The 14,423-nt window shown below is 38.5% G+C and overlaps 1 long non-coding RNA gene across 4 annotated transcripts; it reads right to left on the bottom strand.

The window, feature by feature from the left end:
- Nucleotides 1-561: 561 nt before the first annotated feature.
- On the bottom strand, nt 562-10,304 carry LOC123501035. 4 transcript variants are annotated; one of them, XR_006673541.1, is made up of 5 exons: nt 9,997-10,304; nt 9,090-9,197; nt 6,581-6,728; nt 3,983-4,052; nt 847-885 (listed from the first exon to the last, which is right to left on the bottom strand). It is a non-coding gene; the product is annotated as an uncharacterized LOC123501035 (long non-coding RNA). The 4 variants fall into 4 exon arrangements; XR_006673540.1 differs by lacking the exons at nt 847-885; nt 3,983-4,052 and adding an exon at nt 562-617 and having other exon boundaries at nt 9,997-10,302; XR_006673539.1 differs by lacking the exon at nt 3,983-4,052 and having other exon boundaries at nt 824-885; nt 9,997-10,302.
- Between the last annotated feature and the right edge of the window lie 4,119 nt (nt 10,305-14,423).

Below are 14,423 nucleotides of genomic sequence, written 5' to 3'. Positions count from 1 at the left end.
ATAGGAGGATTGCAAGGAACCTTATCAGAATGGATAAGGGATTATTTGAAGGACAGGGAAATGAGAACTGTGATCATAGATACATACTCAACTTGAGGTTAAGTAACCAGCAGAATGCAACAAGGGTCAGTGTTAGCCCCCATTATGTTCCAGATTTATGTAAACGACATTCACAATGGGGTAAACAGTTATATTAATCTATTTGCTGATGATGCAAAGCTGCTAAGAGTTATCAAAACCAGGGAGGACGTTTTGCTGTTACAACAGGAAGATATAAACAAGATCTATGAATGGAGCAGGAAGTGGAAATTGGAGTTTAATGCCAAGAAATGTCACGTAATGGAACTAAGAAAGAGTAAGAGAAGACCAGTATGGAACTACCTGATGGATAAGGAACAAATAATGAAGACTAAAGAGGAAAAAGATCTGGGAGTGATTATACAGGAAAATCTGAACCCAAAAAACACATAAGCAAGATATTTGGATTATCATGTAAAATGTTGACAAATATAAGAATGACATTTCAATTCATGGACAAAGATATGATGAAAAAAATCATCACAAGCATGATACGCCCAAGGCTGGAATATGCAGCTGTGGTGTGGTCTCCACGAGTTCTGAAAAGGATATAAGAAGATTAGAACAGATACAGAAGATTGCTAAAAAGATGATGCCAGAACTAAAGGACCTAATATACAAAGAATGGCTGAAGGAAATGTGACTGCCAATCTTACAAGATAGAAGAGAATGAGGGGACCTAATAACAATGTACAAGATAGTCAATGGCACTAAAAAAATAGACAAGGAAGACCTGGTGCTGGTGATGGCGGTGGACAAAATGGGTGTGGTGACTTCAAATAAATCGGCGTGTCGTTTTCTGCGGACCTGCAAATATTTGGTTAGGTTTTATTAGGTTAGTTAAAATAAATAAATAAATCAATAAAATTACAAGGTTAGGTTAGACTGAGAGAAGAATATGACATTCAAACAACAAGATCGCATGGTAAAAAGCCGAGGAAGGGAAGATGTCCGAGAGATGTTAAAAAAAATATAGTTTCCTGCAAAGATGTGTTGGGACGTGGAACAGTTTGGGTGAAGAAGTGGTGTCAGCAACGAGTGTGCATAGTTTGAAAGAAAAATTGGATAAGTGTAGATGTCGAGACGGGGCCACACTAGCGTAAAGCCCAGGCCCTGTAAAACTACAACTAGGTAAATACACAAACACATAAACACACATTTATATTAACGACATGCCAGAAGGAGTGAACAGCTACATAAATCTGTTTGCAGATGATACGAAACTGCGGAGTTATAAAGCGAAAAGAGGATTGCGAAATCTGCAAGAAGACCTAAATAAGATCTGGGAATGGAGTAAAAATTGGGAAATGGAATTCAACACTATATTTGTTAAAAAATGTCTTATTTATCTGTTTTTAAGGTGTTTTATGAAAAAAAATAAAAAATAAATAAAAAATTTGTTTTTTCATAAAACACCTTAAAAACACATATAAATAAGATATTTTAACAAATATAGTGTTTTGCCTGCATTTCTAAGTTTTTGGTGTATAAAATGCTGGAATACACCAATATAACCCATTTTTGACATACTTCTGTTCCTTAAACAAATATTGTGTAATCATTCGTTTTGCCTGCATTTCTGTGTTTTGGTGCAAAAAAAGCTGAAAACTACTAAAATAATACATTTTTCTTACTTTTACTTTCGTTTCTCTATATTGGCTTGATTTCATCAATCTTATCATTTTGAGACATAGGTAACATGTAAAATGAATTCAATATACAAAATTTCCAATCGAGTTTTTTTTTCATAAAACATCTTAATAGCACATAAATAAGATGTTTAAAGAAATATAGTCTTTTGCGTGCATTTCTGAGTTTTGGTGCATAAAATGATCAAAAATACCTTAATAACCCATTTTTGACATATTTCTGTTCCTTAAACAAATAATGTGTAATCATGCGTTTTGTCTGCATTTCTGTGTTTTCGTGCAAAACAAGATGAAAATTAGTAAAATAACACGTGTTTCTTACTTTTCTTTCGTTTCTCTATATCGGCTTGTTTTCGCACCAAAACACAAAAATGCAGGCAAAACGCATGATTACACATTATTTGTTTAAGGAACTCAAATATGTCAAAAATGGGTTATTTATTATATTGTTTTCCAGCATATTATGCACTAAAACTCAGAAATGCAGATAAAACACTATATTTATTGAAACTTCTTATTTATGTGTTTTCAAGGTGTTTTATGAAAAAAGACTATCTCCATTGAAAGTTTTGTATATTCAAGTCATTTTACATTTTTATGCTTCAAAATGATAAAATTCATGAAAAGCCAATATAGAGACAACCAAAGAAAAAGTAAGAAAAACTTGTTAAGTTTAGTAGTTTCCAGCTTTTTTTTTTCCACCAAAATACAGAAATGCAGGCAAAACGCATGATTAAACAATATTTGTTTAAGGAACTGAAATATGTCAACAATGGGTTATTTTGGTGTTTTCCAGCATTTTATGCACCAAAACTCAGAAATGCAGGCATAACACTATATTTCTTATGTCTTATTTATGTTTTTAAGGTGAAAAAAAAAAAAAAAAAAACTATCGATTGAAAATTTTTGTATATTGAGGTCATTTTACATTTTTATGCCTCAGAACGATAAACTTGATGAAAACAAGGCAATAAAGAGAGACCAAAGAAAGAGGAACAAAGTGTTATTTCAGGAGTTTTCAGCTGTTTTTTGCACCAAAACACAGAAAAGCAGGCAAAAACACTATATTTGTTAAAACGTCTTATTTATGTTTTTTTAAGGTGTTTTATGAAAGAAAAAAAAAAAAAAAAAAAAAAAAAAAAAAAAAAAAAAGGCTACCTCAATTAAAAGTTTTGTATATTCAAGTCATTTTACATTTTTATGCTTCAAAATGATAAAATTCATGAAAAGCCAATATAGAGACAACCAAAGAAAAAGTATGAAAAACTTGTTAGTTTAGTAGTTTTCAGCTTTTTTTTTCACCAAAACACAGAAATGCAGGCAAAACGCATGATTAAACAATATTTGTTTAAGGAACTGATATACTATGTCAAAAACAGGTTATTTTGGTGTTTTCCAGCATTTTATGCACCAAAACTCAGAAAAGCAGGCAAAACATTATATTTCTTATAATGTCTTATTTATGTTTTTCAGGTGTTTTATGAAAAAAAAAAAAAAAAAAAAAAAAAAAAAAATTATCGATTGAAAATTTTTTTTTATATTCAAGTCATTTTACATTTTTATGCCTCAGAACAATAAAATTGATGAAAAAAAGCATATATATATAGAGAAACCAAAGAAAGAGGGAAAAAGCATTTTTTTTTTTCGCACCGAAACAAAAAAACAGGAAAAACGCATGAATAACACTATATGTTTAAAGAACTTAGAAAGATTAGTTTGTCCTGCCAGAGAAAAGGAGAGATATTAGTTTGACCTGTAAGAAATAAGTATTAATTAGACCTGTAAAAAAAAAAAAGTAATCTTACTTACACACACTTACACACACACACACACACACACACACACACACACACACACACACACACACACACACACGTCTGAGAGATGTTAAAAAATATAGTTTACCGCAAAGATGTATTGAGACGTGGAACAGTTTAAATGAAGAAGTAGTGTCTGCAACGAGTGTGCATACTTTTAAAGTAAGATTGGATAAGTGAAGATATGGAGACGGGGCCACACGAACATAAATCCCAGGCCCTGTAAAACTACAACTAGGTAAATACATATACACACACACACACACACACACACACACACACACACACACACACACAAGACGCTTATTTTAGCCAAAAGTAACCAGGGCATTACTGAAGAAGACTAGATAATTAACATGTACCTGGAAGAGAATGGTTAGCCGCGCCGCCTATCGCCCTATGCCTAACACCTAACGCCTAGCAAACCGTAATTTGTACTTGACTTTATTCCGAAGGGTTGCTGCAGCGGTGTCAGTCCCACGGTGTGACCTGTGATACGGGTACTCACCTGTAAAGAGGAGAAGGAGGGAGTTAGTGTGGTGTGCTTATCAAAGCTAGTATTTCATTATTAACGGAGATCAGTATAGGAGTCACGTGGTTCAGGTTAATGCTTAGTACTTTATTGCAGTGATAAAGAGGCTTAAATAACAACCTCAATTTACCAAATCCAACGCGAGGGTGAATATAAAGCTGAACAAGCAGTTTTCTTGAGTTTTGAATTGAGTGGGATATTACTTCAAATTAGTTTATGGTAAGCATTGGAGTGGTGATTATTTGTGAATGATTGTGTGTGTTAGATTTGGTATCAGATTTTTCTTTTCCATTTCAGATTGCACATTTTTGTGTGATAGGGGTGCTAACCTGCAAGACACAATAAAGTGCATTCTTAGGTATGCTGTGACAAACTCCTTGGCTGTGCAATACAACTGCTGTGGCAAAGGAGAGAAACACAGTTTTTACCATCTTGAAGTTGCAGGATACCATTATCAGTAAGTATAGTAGTTCAATTTGTTTGAATCTATTTCTCTATTCTATTCTCTTATGCCTCACTCTCTGCAGGAGTGTCCCATAACGGAGTGGCTATGGCAGAAGAGCCTCCACCTCCCTCTGTCCATACATTCTCTCCTTGCTTGTTCTAGCACTCCTTTCCCACTCAAGTAAAATGTTTGAGTGCTGTTTGTTTCATGTAACATATCAGTGATATCTATATAATGTCTTTACAATATAAGTCTTGTATAGATGGTAGTGCAATAGTAAAGTGTTGGTCATGCAACCAAATGTTCAAGTTTTTGGAAACTGTGACCATATTTAATGAAGAGGTAAATAGAAATTGACTAATATTTTTTTTTTTTTTTTTTTTCTAAGAAAGTGTGTGTGCAAGCATCCAGAATATAGGCATAAAACAGCAGCAGCCTCTGTCGAAGTCATTATGAAAGAATGGTTCCACACAGCCAGAGACCGAGATGGAGGGTGATGAAGGAGGGATTTAAGTGTAAACCACTAACAACAGTGTGAACACACACAAATAATAGTGAAGCTTTGCAGGTCACAGCTGTGAGTGTTATGCATGCACCACATAACATATAGCTATAGGTATTCTGTTAATAACTGAACTTTGGAAATGTTTCCCATTTTGTACTCCCTCACCTGTGTGACTCAGGAACCCACCATCAGTGAATAAACTCTAGTATACTGTCATGTTGCCCTCTACAATATGGTGCTATTATGTGCCTAATACTAGTATACTGAAAGTAGGAATAAACAAAATGGTGGGACCACTACCTTATGGTGCTCTCATCTGCCAATGACTAGTAATAAAACATATATTTCAAAAAGACACTAATTTCAGTCTCACAGGTTTTGAAGGGTAGTTTAATGGTCCTATTGACAGATTAGTATGATATCTTCTCTATCAACAGCACAAAAACTCTTACGAAAAAGGCTTGTCCTATCTGTGGGCTTTGAAAATTGTGGCAACATACCCTATATTTTAAAAAGATTCTAATTTCAGTCTCACAGGTTTTGAAGGGTAGTTTAATGGCCCTATTGACAGATTAGTATGATATCTTCTCTATCAACAGCACAAAAACTCTTACGAAAAAGGCTTGTCATATCTGTGGGCTTTGAAAATTGTGGCAACATACCCTATATTTTAAAAAGATTCTAATTTCAGTCACTCGGGTTTTAAGGGTAGTCTCACCTCGGTGGCCATATAACCTATATTTTCAAAAGACTATTGTTTCAGTTACACAGGTTTTTAAGGGTAATCTGATAGTTCTATTAACTTAACATAAATTAACATAACATAACATAAATATTAGGGCCACCAGGGCCCATCTACTTTATCCTGTATCAGTCGCACAGCGACCTCGTCATCAGTACTTAAAGATACACTTACAAGTACACAATACATTATATACTAATTCTAAATATTTGGCCCATTAACAGGGCTAAGTCCTGCAGCGAATTCCTCTACAATCTGTGATCCCCATGTCTTGTTTAACTATAGTAAATTTCTTATAAAAACTATCATGCAGCACTATACATAACTATAAATCTAATAAATTTAAGTGCTTATCTAATCTGTTTTTAAACATTGTCAAACTAGTGCTATTTACAACCCTCTCTGGCAATGCATTCCAGAAGTCTACCACCCTATGACTAAAGAAATATTTTCTTATATCTAACCTGCAGCCTTGTTTTCTAATCTTCCTGCCATGATTTCTAGTCCTACACATACTCAAACACACTCAAACACACTCAAAACACACCCAAACAGACTCAAACACACCCAAAGACACCTCAATATACCCAAACATACCAAAACACATGAAACACACTCCCAAACACACTCAAACACACCTGAATATATCCAAACATACCAAAACACATCTAAACACACTCAAAACACATCCAAAACACCTCAAAACACATCCCAAATGCTCCCAAGAACCCCAAAACACACCAAACACACTCAAAACACACCCAAACAGACACAAAACACACCCAAATGCATCCAAACACACTCACTCGCACCTCTTCCTTTTGTGTGAGTCCGTAATACACTTCCTTGATCTGGGAGAAGGTGGTGATGGCGGTGGACAAAACGGGTGTGGTGTTTTTAAAGGCCGTTTTAATCTCCATCCTTGACTTCAAATAAATCAGCGTGTCGTTTTCTGCGGACCTGCAAATGTTTGGTTAGGTTAGATTAGGTCAGTTAAAAATAAATAAATCAATAAATAAAATTACAAGGTTAGGTTAGACTGAGAGAAGAATATGACATTCAAACAACAAGATCGCATAGTAAAAAGCTGAGGAAGGGAAGATGTCTGGGAGATGTTAAAAAGATATAGTTTCCCGCAAAGATGTGTGAGACGTGGAACAGTTTGGGTGAAGAAGTGGTGTTAGCAACGAGTGTGCAGAGCTTAAAGAAAAATTGGATAAGTGTAGATATGGAGACAGGGCCACACCAGCGTAAAGCCTGGAAAACTACACCTAGGTAAATCACACACACACACACACACACACACACATATAAAGCCATGTTTATCAAACTTATTACGCTTCTACTTCTGGGTTACAGAAGGACTGGAAAGCAGAGACGGATGATGGACACAGTATACCTGGATATAAAAAAGGTTTTTGATAAAGTCCCGCATGGAAGACTATTTTGGGAAGTAGAGAACGTAGGAGGACTGTGAGGAACCGTGCTCCAATGGACAAGAGATTATTTGAAGGATAGGGAAATGAGAACTGTGATCAGAGATACATACTCATCTTGGGGTTAAGTAACCAGCAGAGTGCCACAAGGGTCAGTGTTAGCCCCCATTATGTTTCAGATTTATGTAAACGACATTCACATTACAGTAATCAGTTCTATTAATATGTTTGGTGATGATGTAGAGATGCTAAGAGTTATCAAAACCAGGGAGGACTGTTTGCTGTTACAGAAAGATAGAAACAAGATTTATGAGTGGAGTGGAAATTGGAGTTTAATGTCAACAAATACCATGTAATGGAACTTGGAAAGAGTAAGAGAAGACCGGTAAGGAACTATTTGATGGGAGAGGAAAAAATAATGAAGACTAAAGAGGAAAAAGATCTGGGAGTGATTATACAGGAAAATCTGAACCCTAAAACCCATAAGTAAGATATTTGGATTATCATATCAATACAACAAGGTAAATACTTCAAAGACAACCTATAGCTTACAATATCCTCAAAATTTCAAGTCATAAATTTTATAACTTTGTTTTTAAATAAATTTTTCAAATCTGGATCACAGCATGCCCTTAAATTGTTGAAAATGTAAGAGAAAACAGGAAAAAATATTAGGAAAAACATTAAAAAAACATGAATGGAACTGCAAAAGAAAGGGAGGGAATAGTACTGGGGTTGTTGCACTAGGTTAGGCTGGGATGGGCTGGGAATTATTGAAAAAAAGAGGGAAAAAATAAATATACATAAAAAAAAAAAAAAAAAAAATATATATATATATATATATATATATATATATATATATATATATATATATATATATATATATATATATATATATATATATATAGTTTGGTGCAGAGTGTTTGGACCTGCCAGGGAGAGAGGAGTGGTTAGGGTTAGGTTAGGTTAGGTTGGGAAAAAGGCCGAGGTTGTTGAAAAGAAAGAAAGAAAAAAAAAAATAAATAAATAAATGAAGTTACACCACCTGCTAGTGTTTCAACATGCAGATGAGACACACATCCAAACATCACCCAAACACATCTTAAACACACCCAAAACACACTCAAAACCCCCCAAAAAACATACCTAAATACCCCAAACACACACCCAAATATCCCCAAAACCCCAAAACACTCAAACACCACAAAAACACACCCAAACCCCACAAAAACACCCTTTCACCCCAAACACCCCAAAAAAAAAAAAACACCCAAACCCCTCCAGTTTTGCAGGGATGTTTGATGATCTATTGACAGATTAACATGATATCTAGCAAATCAAAAGCAGAAACAGAAACACTCTTAAGAACAAACTTCCTCCTAACTGTGGACTTTGAAAACAGTGGTCGACTAAGTTGTATTTCTAAAAGACACTTGTTTCAACACTACTATTTCAATCACTCGCAAAAACCAACCCTCAAAAATATGTGCCCTCTGCGCTTTACAAATCAGAATCACACGGGTTTTTAAGGGAGGTTTGATGGATGTATTGACAGATTACATTGATATCAACCTTATCAAAGATAGATATCATGCACAGACCACTTAAAACCCTTAAAACTAAACTAAAACACACTCAATACACCATACAACAACTCAAAATTCCCCTAACCGCACTCAGAACACACCCATATATTCAAACACCCTCTACACCACACTCAAGATAAGTAAAATATACTTAAAAACATCTAACACACACTGAAAACACACAAAATACACCCAAAACACCCTGCAACACTACCAAACACACTCAAAATACTTTTAGATATAACCCAAAAACACAAAAATGCGTTATAAAGAACAGTAACATTAAAAAGGGGACTTACCTAAATATTGTGGCTTGGCTCCTCCTCTTCTTCCACTTCCATTTTTCCTTTCTTCTTCGTCCTCTTCCTTTGTTCTTTCTTCTCCTGCTCCCATCTACACGCCTGAGCCTAGAAACACATCAAAACACTTAGAAAACATGAGATATTAGGCAAAATATTGAGGAAGTGGAGGGAGAGTACCTATTGTGGCTTGCCTGCTCCTCCACCTATTCCTCCCTTTCTCATTCCTTCCTCTTCACCCTCCTTTATCTCTCTTTCCTTCTTCCTTCTGCTACTAATATCTACACACCTGAGCAAAGAAACACAGGAAAACACGTAGAAATCACTAGATATTAGGCAAAATATCGACGAACTGGGCGGTAGGGAGGGAGCTTACTTTTTTATGACTTGATAGATACTTTAATTAGTATCCAAACCATCAAAACATCTCCTGCTTAACTAGTTTTAAAAAACTGTCTAAATTAAGTATATAAAATGTATATAAACATTTCCACTTATAATGCTGCCAAAACATACAGCCATTTCCACTTTATATTTCTTTCGAAAAATATTAGACAATATAAACTCTCTTCTCAGGCATCCAACACTGACCTAAAACCAAATGTTAACGAGTGAAAGAGAATTAATGTAAAACAAAACCATTAGTTCCCTGGCCCAGTTAATCGCTTGCCAAAATTTCGCGTGATCGTTTTCTTCTAACATCCTCTCTATCTGTCCCCAACGCCCACACAGACAAGACAGACACACACACACACACAATATTATTATCACAGTAACTCACAAAATAAAACAAACAAACAAGCAAACTAAAGAAAATAACAAAGTTATCTTAAAGCTACCACCCAAACAATACACAAAGCTTAATCTTAGGAAAACACACACACACACACACGACTACACTACCTACCAGGAGGCCCTCCACACCCTACACCTCACCACCCTTCACACTCGCTACCAACACCTCCTCCACCAGCTTGCCACAAAGCTTCTCCACTGGCCCCACAGGAGCCTACTCCCTCCGGCAGCTCCCCTTCCCAGCCACAGTGTCCGCCACCAGAAGCCGCTCCCCATACGTGCCCGGCCCGGATACACACATACAAAAATAGTGCAGTGCCCACAATAATCAAAATAATTAACTCGTGGACACTGACTAAATTTGTGATGAATTTTAAGCATGTAATATTAGGATATTTCTCCTGTAAAATGTTTATTTTCAGCTACAGATATGCTTGTCTCAATAAACCCTTTATTACTATTATTATTACACACACACACACACACACACACACACACACACACACACACACACACACACACACACACACACACAACTACAACCACAACCACCCACCCTACCACAAACCCATCCTTCGGTTGGGAGCGAGTGTTGGGTTGGGTCAGGTGGGTGGGCTCCCCCTTGATAACGAAGACACACACACAAACACACACACACACTCACACACACACACACACAACACAACCACAACCACCCACCCTACACACATAACGAAGACAAACACACAAACGCACGCGCACACACACTCACACACACACACACACACACACACACACACACACACACACACACACACACACACACACACACACACACACCCTACCACAAACCCACCCTTCGGCTGGGAGCGAGTGTTTGGTTGGGTCAGGTGGGTGGGCTCCCCCTTGATAACGGACACACACACACACACACACACACACACACACACACACACACACACACACACACACACACACACACACACACACACACACAACACACCCACAACCACCCACCTACCACAAACCCACCCTTCGGCTGGGAGCGAGTATTGGTTGGGTCTGGTGAGTGGGCTCCCCTTTATAACGGAAGACGCACGCACGCGCACGCACACACACACACACACACACACACACACACACACACACACACACACACACACACACACACACACACACACACACACACACACACACAATCAAACACCCCCACATCCTCCGGCCAGGAACGGGATGTGGGTCTGAGTCCAGCTGGGGGCCGCCCCCCTTGATGATGTCACTTATATACGTTACGCAAACCATTTTGAAAATGAGGATTCCCAAAAAGGCAGCTGGACACCGCTAATATATAAATTCTGACTTGTTACCAATCAAAACTAACTCCTAAAATATAAAAACATTACCGGAATGAGGAATAATGAAAATATTTCAAAAAACACAATAAATAAAGTGTTAACACTTCGACATGCTTAAAAACAATTCCAAAGTCCACCAATTTCCTTCAACAGGATTGATAACGCTTTTCAAAAATTATAACCATAATTTCAAAATATCAAAACCCGCCAACACGCTCAATTAGAAAAATAAACATTTAAAAAACGACGTTGTTTAACATTTTAACACGGCTACAAACCTCTCTTACAGTCCACATATTTAACTTATCAGGAGCCTTTCACACTTTTTCCATCATAAACCTTTCTTGGAAAACACAAACGCTTCGCTACAACCTCAAATAAAAAATCACTCACAGCGGGGGCAAAAATTTTAGCGTATTTTCGCCCTCTCATCTGACTCCCAAACACACACTAAATCACTGCACTTCACTCAACTCAGGCATGGAACACACGCAAAACACAACCCACTATCATTGGAAACCGTCAAAAGGTGCTTGTGACTCGAAATAAATGAACAGAGACAAATATAAATAATAGGGGAGGTCGACAGTCTGGGACCGGCGGGACATTTGGGCGGGAGCCGCTGATGACGTCACAACATGGCGGCTCGTGACGTCACATCCCAGTCCCCCTTGCCTTCACTGAGCTTCCATAACACACAAATTAGACAATTGCTGATATATTTCAACGACGAACATGAAAGAGTACATCTGTAGCTTCACTTTGTGACCTGTCTGGCCTGTGCTGAGTGAGAGATGAGGCAGATAATGGCTTGAGAAAGAGGTGACGGGTCAGAGGGCTGGCTTGTTTACATATTGAAGGCTTGAATTATTGGGGTTTTTGAAGTACCTGCAGGTGTTAGTTCACTGATATGTTGTTATGGAGGTTACCAACGTTAGGTATGACATGACAGCGCCGTGAAATGATGACTTACACCAATATATTACTTACGTTTGCTGCTGGTGAAGACTGTGGCTGGTCTTGGCTGCTGCCGTCACCAGCAGTAGGTACCCACTCACCCCCAGCCACACACACACACATCCTAACCCATCTTGTGTCCGTGTTTACCGAGGCTACACACACGCTGTTCTTTTCGTTGTTATCATGGCTATTGTCACTATGTTCGTGTAGGCTTGTCACTGTGGCGCCGGTCACTGTCCACCACCACCTGGCCGCCCCTCACGTCTCCCTTCCTCACCCCTGCTGCCGCACAGTCACTGCTCACCGAAAACAGTTAAATAAAGCCACAAGCATTAGGAATCAAGCATCCCGTTTGCTTTAAATGTGCAGGCAACCACAAGTCCAAGGATTGCACATCTACAGAGAAGAAATGCATAAACTGTGTGAGGTTTAAGAAACATAATACTGACCACTCGACGAGTAATAGTTGTTGTGTTGTGTTGGAAAGTGAGATTGACAGGATCAGAAATATTACAGATCATGGCTACTAATGCTGTGAGCTCTATGTTGAAATGTGGTTTATTAAATGTCCAGTCAGTTGGAAACAAGACAAGTGATATTAAAGGTTGTGCCAGGATCGATATCTTCAAAAAGAAATTGAAGACATATTTGTTCAAGGAAGTTTATGATTTTAACGGCATGGAAATCAAAGACAATTATAGATGCTAGTTGCTTTTGAGGGAGGCTCTGCTGAGCGCTGCCTCGCAGTGGAGCGGAGCCTTCAACAAACACCCCAACTAACAAGTAACAAAGCTTTTCTGAATACGGACCCTGCTGGTGTGTGTGTATATATGCGCGCGCGTGCCTGTACGTCCAAGAGATTAATAATAATAATAATAATAATGAAAAAGAAGAGCAATGAGAACACTAACAAGGGTCGTGTTAGCACTAACCACTCCGCCTCGCTTGTTACTACTTATTCGCTCGTATCAGTCTTGTCTCCACCTCCCTCTCTCTTCCACCCCTTCCCTCCTCTCCTCGCCCTTCCCTCCTCCTCTCTCTCTTCCTTCCCTCCTTATATGACTACTACAATAACAGCAATAATAATAATAATACTAATAATAATAATAGTAACAACCACTGCTTTAACTACCAATTCGATCGTTATCGCCATTTGACACGTAAAACCAACCAAACACACAGCAAATCATGAACTAAATCCTTCTACAGACACTTCCCATGAACAGAGACACATAAAACATCAAGAAACACTCAATAATACACTTACTTTGCTGCAATCCTCAAACACAAGTGCACATCCTTACCCTTCCATGGTTCACGGCACACTGACTAATTTGTTCCTGCGACTAAATCACCGCACTTCACTCAACTCAGGCATGGAACACACGCAAAACACAACCCACTATCATTGGAAACCGTCAAAAGGTGCTTGTGACTCGAAATAAATGAACAGAGACAAATATAAATAATAGGGGAGGTCGACAGTCTGGGACCGGCGGGACATTTGGGCGGGAGCCGCTGATGACGTCACAACATGGCGGCTCGTGACGTCACATCCCAGTCCCCTTCCCTTCACTGAGCTTCCATAACACACAAATTAGACAATTGCTGATATATTTCAACGACGAACATGAAAGAGTACATCTGTAGCTTCACTTTGTGACCTGTCTGGCCTGTGCTGAGTGAGAGATGAGGCAGATAATGGCTTGAGAAAGAGGTGACGGGTCAGAGGGCTGGTTTGTTTACATATTGAAGGCTTGAATTATTGGGGTTTTTGAAGTACCTGCAGGTGTTAGTTCACTGATATGTTGTTATGGAGGTTACCAACGTTAGGTTATGACATGACAGCACCGTGAAATGATGACTTACACCAATATATTACTTACGTTTGCTGCTGGTGAAGACTGCGGCTGGTCTTGGCTGCTGCCGTCACCAGCAGTAGGTACCCACTCACCCCCAGCCACACACACACATCCTAACCCATCTTGTGTCCGTGTTTACCGAGGCTACACACACGCTGTTCTTTTCGTTGTTATCATGGCTATTGTCACTATGTTCGTGTAGGCTTGTCACTGTGGCGCCGGTCACTGCCCACCACCACCTGCCCGCCCCTCACGTCCTCCCCACCCCCCTGCCGCCAACGCCGCCGCTGCCGCACAGTCACTGCTCACCGAAAACAGGTTAATAGACCAACAAGCATTGGGAAAGAAGTGATGGATGGCGCGCGGGACGGGGCGGGGCGGGG

Source organism: Portunus trituberculatus, chromosome 1, assembly GCF_017591435.1.
Source record: "Portunus trituberculatus isolate SZX2019 chromosome 1, ASM1759143v1, whole genome shotgun sequence".
NCBI lineage: Eukaryota > Metazoa > Arthropoda > Malacostraca > Decapoda > Portunidae > Portunus > Portunus trituberculatus.
The sequence above is the reverse complement of the archived record's forward strand: the minus strand, read 5'-3'. Positions and strand labels throughout refer to the sequence as shown.